This window comes from Brassica oleracea, chromosome C8 (genome assembly GCF_000695525.1).
Source record: "Brassica oleracea var. oleracea cultivar TO1000 chromosome C8, BOL, whole genome shotgun sequence".
Taxonomy (NCBI): domain Eukaryota; kingdom Viridiplantae; phylum Streptophyta; class Magnoliopsida; order Brassicales; family Brassicaceae; genus Brassica; species Brassica oleracea.
Window position 1 is genome coordinate 19,970,047 of NC_027755.1, and position 7,061 is coordinate 19,977,107.

Consider the following 7,061-nt stretch of genomic DNA (forward strand, 5'->3'; position numbering starts at 1 on the left):
GGATATCGCTATTTTCTAGAATAACGGAGACAGCAAAGGTTCCAAACCTCTTTGACATTCATCATATGTTAGTGAAGAATGCAACTAGGCATTAAAACAGAATTTTCTTATTTTTGAATTTTTCTCAAAATCTATGTGTAACCCCCCGACAAAAATATTGAATTTTTCGGTAAATGTTCTATATACTGAAGCCTATGATCTTTTGTGTTGTTTTAAAATTTCTAAACACATTCTACATTTTTTATTAATGCATAATAAACTCTCTTTTATGGTACATGGGCATCGTTTTAATTTTTAGTCAATTAATTTAGTAAAACTTCATAATATTCTCTAAATTAGTGGACTAACCACTATAAAATCGTTATTTTCTAGAGAAACGGAGACAACAAAAGTTCCAAACCTCTTTGACCTTCATCATATGTCAGTAAATGATGCAACTATGCATTAAAACAGTATTTTCATATTTTTTATTTTTTCTCAAAATCTATGTGCATTAAACGAAAATTTGAATTTTTCGGTAAATGCTCTATATACTAAAGCCTATGATCTTTTGTGTTGTTTAAAAATTTATAAACAGTCTACATTTGTATTAATTTATATTAAACTCTCTTTCATGGTACATGGACATCGTTTTAATTTTTTGTCAATTAATTTAGTAAAACCTCATAATACTCTCTAAATTGATGGACTAACTACTATAAAATCGCTATTCTATTGAAAAACGGAGATAACAAAGGTTCCAAACCTTTTTGACCTTCACCATATGCTAGTGAATGATGCAACTATGCATTAAAACAGTATTTTCATATTTTTGAATTTTTCTCAAAATCTATGTGTTAACACCCCTACGAAAATATTAAGTTTTTCGATAAATATTCTATATACTGAATCCAATGATCTTTAGTGTTGTTTTAAAATTTTTAGTGTTGTTTTAAAATTTTTAAACGCATTCTATATTTTTTATTAATATATATTAATTCAAAATCATTAGCAGATTTTGGTTATGCTGCGGAAGTTTGGAGATATGTGACGACCAGACTGAAGTAAAATCACACAGGTTTTCATTGACTGGGCTGAGCTCCTTTTCTGGATAAGAAGCGACTCCATCACAGCTCCTTCTCTCTTACGGAAGGTCGCCACTCAGTCTACGATCTACCACATATGGAGGCAACAGAAAAACCTGCTACACAATCATATCCTCATCCCAGCAAGCACTGTCTTCAGGCTGATCGACAGAGACATCCGTAACACACTCTTAGGGAGAAGATCAAAGAAGAATTTAATGCCACTCATGGCCAAATGACTGATGTAATCAAATTCTCTTAGGAGAATTCTTTTGTAATGTTTCCTTTTTTATTTTTTTGCCTAGGAAACATTAGTATAGGACTTTCAAACTCTTGTAGGATCCTTTTTTCATTTATACGATATTAACAGCAAAAAAAAAATCATTCTAGCAGAACACAACTTTGATTGGCTCGACTATTGATTATACAACGAATATTCAACTTATTGTTAAAAAGAACGTTTTGGTACAAACATGTGGCTTGCTGGGGCGTGAAGAGTCCATGTGTTGCCTTGTGCTGGATGCACGTTTTCTATAGGTTGATAACGAAAATTATATAATTAAGCAAAAATGCGATGACCAAACTCGTTGATTTAGCCTCCCTGTAGTTTGGCTATTCTCTTTGTACATATTGCAGTTAATAACTCTTTTTCATTGACTTAATCCTAATACAAGAGACAACATATAACTTTGTTTAGTTGCTTACGTAAAATATTTTAGTTTTCCATTGGAATCTGAGGGTATAATTATTTCTAGTTGACTTACTTGCAGCATGATTCATTCCCAATGTTGAGAGAATTTTTAATTCTTAAGATAAGACGCACCAAGTTTGCTTAGTTTTTTTACAGTTTCAGATGAGAAACTTGATTAATACGAATTAATTGGCTACATAATGTGTATACCTGGGTTTTCATGAAACCTGTAGCTTTTGTTGCGTTGAATGTGATTTCTCCTTGTGTTTCAAATGTGCTATTCTAAAACCATCTCCAACCCATTTCTATTTTTATTTCTATAATTTTTTCTAAAATAAAAGAACTGTATTATAGAGTTATGTATTTGAGCAAATTCACCTCTATAATAGAGATTTTTATTTTATAGGAAAATATAGAAACATACATTGAAACATATAAGGATAAAAGCATAAGTGCCATGATCTTTTTTTTTATCGAAAAAGCAAAGAACTAAAGAAGTACTGTGAATACTGGTGTGAAATGTGATAAAATCAGTGTTCCAGATCTCTAATTCTTCCTTGCTTTTTCACCTGTACAGACTAAGTTGTTCCCGATGATCAGATCTCAAACGTGTAAATTGAAATGCTAATGTTAAAATTTGAATCGCGTAACTGTATATACTATATGACCTCATTTTCAGAAAATAAATTAAAATATGGACGGCAAGCTCGTAACTGAATGATTATAAATAAGCTGATACGTGCCAAAGTGGATGAATCGATCTGCATTACTTGTGGGAGCTACGTCCCCTTATATACAATCGTAATGATCAAGCAATCCCCACAATCTAGGGATTATACAATTGCTTGGGAAACACTGCAAATCACAGAATATACGACTACATTTACATCATGTCGTTTAAGGTAAATAAGTGATACGAGTATCTTGCTAATACTCCCCCTCAAGATGGCGCGTGAAGGTCTTGAACACCCATCTTGCAAAGTAGATATCTGAACTGTCGAGATCCAAGGGCTTTGGTAAGCAAGTCTGCAAGTTGTTCAGTAGTCTTGACATGCTGCGTGACAATTGTACCATCTTGGACTCCATCTCTAACAAAGTGACAATCAGCTTCAATATGTTTAGTTCGTTCATGAAAGACCGGGTTTGCGGCAATGTGAAGGGCTGCTTTGTTGTCGCAGAACAGTGACATTGGCGAGGATTGTGCAACACCAAGGCTTTCAAGTACCGCCTTTGTCCATATAAGTTCACAAAACGCAAGAGCCATGGACCGATATTCCGCCTCTGCCGATGATCGAGACACTGTCTTCTGTTTCTTTGTTTTCCAAGAAATCAGAGAATTACCCAGCATAACAATGTACCCCGAAAGGGATCGTCTTGTAAGCGGACATGCCGCCCAGTCTGAATCACAATATACAGAAAGCTTTAAATCATTCCTAGAACTTAACAATATTCCTTGACCCGGTGAGCCTTTCAAGTATCGCACTAGTCTAGTGGCTGCATCCCAGTGCTTCTGTCTTGGAGATTGAAGAAACTGTGCTAGGATATGAACACCATAGCTGAGTTCAGGACGAGTCACAGCGAGATAAACAAGTCGTCCTACCAACCTTCGATATTTTGCAGGATCAGAGAAATATGGACCATCCGCCCGAGCCAGATTGTGATTCTGTTCAATTGGTGTATCAGCTGGCTTCGCACCAAGCAAACCACATTCACTGACTATATCTAATGCATACTTTCGCTGAGACAAGTAGATGCCTTCGTTTGCTCTTGCGACTTCAATACCCAAAAAATACTTTAACACTCCTAAATCTTTCATATGAAAACATCGATGGAGATGGTCTTTAAATCGTGAGATGAGAGCAGAGTCATTACCACCAATTATCAAGTCGTCCACATAAACCAAAACATAGATTATCGAGGAGCCTTGAACCAATGTGAACAATGAATAATCAGCCTTATTCTGCTGAAATCCAAAACCAGTAAGTGCCGTAGACAATTTTGAGAACCAGCACCGTGGGGCTTGTCGTAATCCATAAAGAGATTTGTTCAACTTACAAACTTGGTTCGGTACTGTAGACTTAAAACCAGGAGGTAACTGCATATAAATCTCTTCTTCTAAGTCGCCGTGAAGAAAGGCATTATGAACGTCCATTTGGTAGAGTTCCCAACCCTTAGCCGCAGCAACACCAAGTAATATACGTATTGTTGTCATCTTAACTACTGGGGCAAATGTTTCTTTATAGTCAATACCTTCTTGTTGACGATTTCCAAGTACTACCAGGCGAGCTTTGTATCTCTCAATAGTCCCATCGGCGTTGAACTTGATTTTAAACACCCATTGACACCCAATAGCATGTTTTCCTGCGGGAAGTGTCATCACAGTCCAAGTATTTGTGTCTTCAAGTGCACCTACCTCACCTTTCACTGCCTCTCTCCAAACTCTTTTCTTGAAAGCTTCTTTGAAAGACCGCGGCTCTGTCTCTGATGTGATTGCTGCTGAGTAAGCCTGTTGAGCAGGAGAAAGACGATGACCAGATACATAATCGGTTAGAGGATATGTGCATGCACCTGAAAGTGTTGTCTCGCTACTCTTGGGTACATGATCCTGATCAGGCGCTTCTCCAGCAAGCGCAGCATATACTTTATATGGTTGTAAGAGAACAGACTGAGTTTTTGATCTTTTCCCACGACCAAGGTCCTCTGTAGGTGGCACTGAATCTGAATTAGAGGAAGCTGTTTCTTCTACTGGTAGGGCATCGCTTTCAGTAGCTGCTGGTTCGGGAGTCAGCTCTTGAGCTCCCCCTGTCGATGCCTCCCCAAGTGAGTCTTCCTCATCAAATATGGCAGGATGTAGCTCGTTATGAGGCTCTGGATCAGTGCTATCAGTCTGTTTCTTCAGTGCAAAGGGAAATATATTTTCATGAAAAACTACATCCCTTGATGCAAACGTCTTCTCTTCTTTCAAGTCATACATCAACCATGCTTTCTTTCCTACTGGATATCCAATGAACAAACATCGAACACTTCGCTCTTGAAATTTATCAGAGCCGCGAGAGATACGTTTAGCATAACATAGGGTTCCAAACGTCCTCAGGTGATCAAACGAAGGAGGCTTCCTGAACAGTATTTCATATGGAGTTTTGTTTGCCAAGATCTTACTAGGTGTTCGGTTTATCAGGTATGTGGCAGCCAAAACACTTTCTCCCCAGAAGCGAATTGGTAAGCTCGCTTGAAACAACAGTGCACGTGCGACATTAAGAATGTGACGGTGTTTACGCTCGACACGGCCGTTCTGTTGTGGAGTCTCAACACATGAGGTTTGATGAGAAATTCCATGGTCAGCAAAGAATTGTTTGAGACAGATGAATTCAGACCCGTTATCACTCCGTATCATTCGAACACGTTTATGAAATTGTCTCTCCACGAAAGAGATAAACGTTTTTAAAGCAGTAGGTGCTTCTTTCTTTTCTAGCAATAAGAATGTCCATACTGCTCGTGAATGATCGTCGACGATAGTCAAGAAGTAACGAGCTCCACTCAAAGACTGCTCACGATACGGACCCCACAAATCGCAGTGTATCAAATCAAAAGAATCATCTGCTTTATTAATAGAATCAGGAAACTTATTGCGAGTTTGCTTAGACCGTACACAGACATCACAAACTTTTTCAGAGTCCTCTGAATTTCGAGAAAAAGAACCAACATGAGATAAAACAGAAAGCACAGCTGATGATGGATGACCTAAACGACGATGCCACAACTCTCTCGTAGTCAAGCAGCGTGCACGACCAGAATGAGCTGCAACAACTCCTTTGTAATGATAAACACCATCTTGCTCTTTACCCGCACCAATCAAAGTCCTCGAATTGAAGTCCTGTACAACACAAAACTTCCTTGTAAACAGCACAAACCCAGCAATATCTTTTAACAACTGTCCGACTGAAATCAGAGTAATGGACAGATGAGGTGCATACAAAACTCTGCTCAGAATAAAACGTCCTCCTAAGTTCAGTTTTCCACAACGATTAGCCCATGAATGTTTTCCATTAGGAAGAGTAATTGGACATGGGTCAATGCTTACTAAATCAGTCAACAGATTAACATCACCCGTCATGTGATGTGACGCGCCGGAATCAATGATTATGTCATAACGACTATTAGGACCAAAGAGATAGAGTTTACCAGAGAGCTTCTCAGAAGCATTTTGCTTTTGATTGTTCAAGAGATTTGCGAGAGAGGCCCACTGATCTTGAGTGAAGTTGGGTATTCCAGAGGTTTGGGATTCGCCACCTCCAGAGCTTTCACTGACGAGAACATTATGTGCTCGAAATCCAGAGCCTCTTCCGCCACGTCCTCGGTTCTGATCCACTCCACGACCACGACCATTTCCTCTTCCACCCGTTGGTTTTGACTTGTCGGACCACCATTCAGGAAATCCGATCACTTGGAAGCACGAGGTTGAATCATGTCCCGTCTTTCCGCAATGAGTACATGTGACTTGCGGTTTTGTGAAACGAGCTGCAGCAGCTTGAGGATGCACTGTCATCCCTGAGAGTCCAACAACGGGAATCTTTTCTTCATTGCTTCTCATTACGGAGAGATGACGTTCCTCCTGAATGACTTGAGAGTACACGGTTTCCAGGTTCAGATCCATCTGTCTACTAAGTAGATTAGACCGAGCCGTACCGAACCGTGTTGTGTCTAGTCCCATAAGGAACTGATGAACATGAATCTTCTCTCGGCTCTTCTCATACTTCAGCATTGATGCACAGTCAGCACTCTTGCAACAACACTGAAATCCTTTGTCTAGATCTGCTAGATCATCCCATAAGATCTTGATTCTCCCAAAATACACCTCGACCGAATCTCCATTCTGCTTACACGCTGCAATCTCAGCATGAAGCTGATGTATACGAGTATCATCGCTCACCGAGAAACGCCTTTGAAGGCTTCCCCACATTGCCTTTGCACTGTCAACAAGAGAAATCGATGGACGTAGCTTCGATTCAATACTGCTGTATATCCAGCCTATTATCATGGAGTTGACCATGTCCCACTTCTCTGCTTCATCAGAGTTGTCAGACGGTCGCTTCAAGGTTCCATCAACGAACCCAATCTTCCGTTTCGCACGAAGCGAGTTCAGCATTAGCTTCGCCCACCTTTCGTAGTTTGATCCATTCAACAGGATTGGTGTCAAGACCTGCCCCGTGTTGTCTGACGGATGGAGGTAATACGGAGACACCAATGAAGTTGCGTCGGCGGCTACAGTTGCAGTCATGCTAGCCATTTTTTTTTTTTTTTTTTTT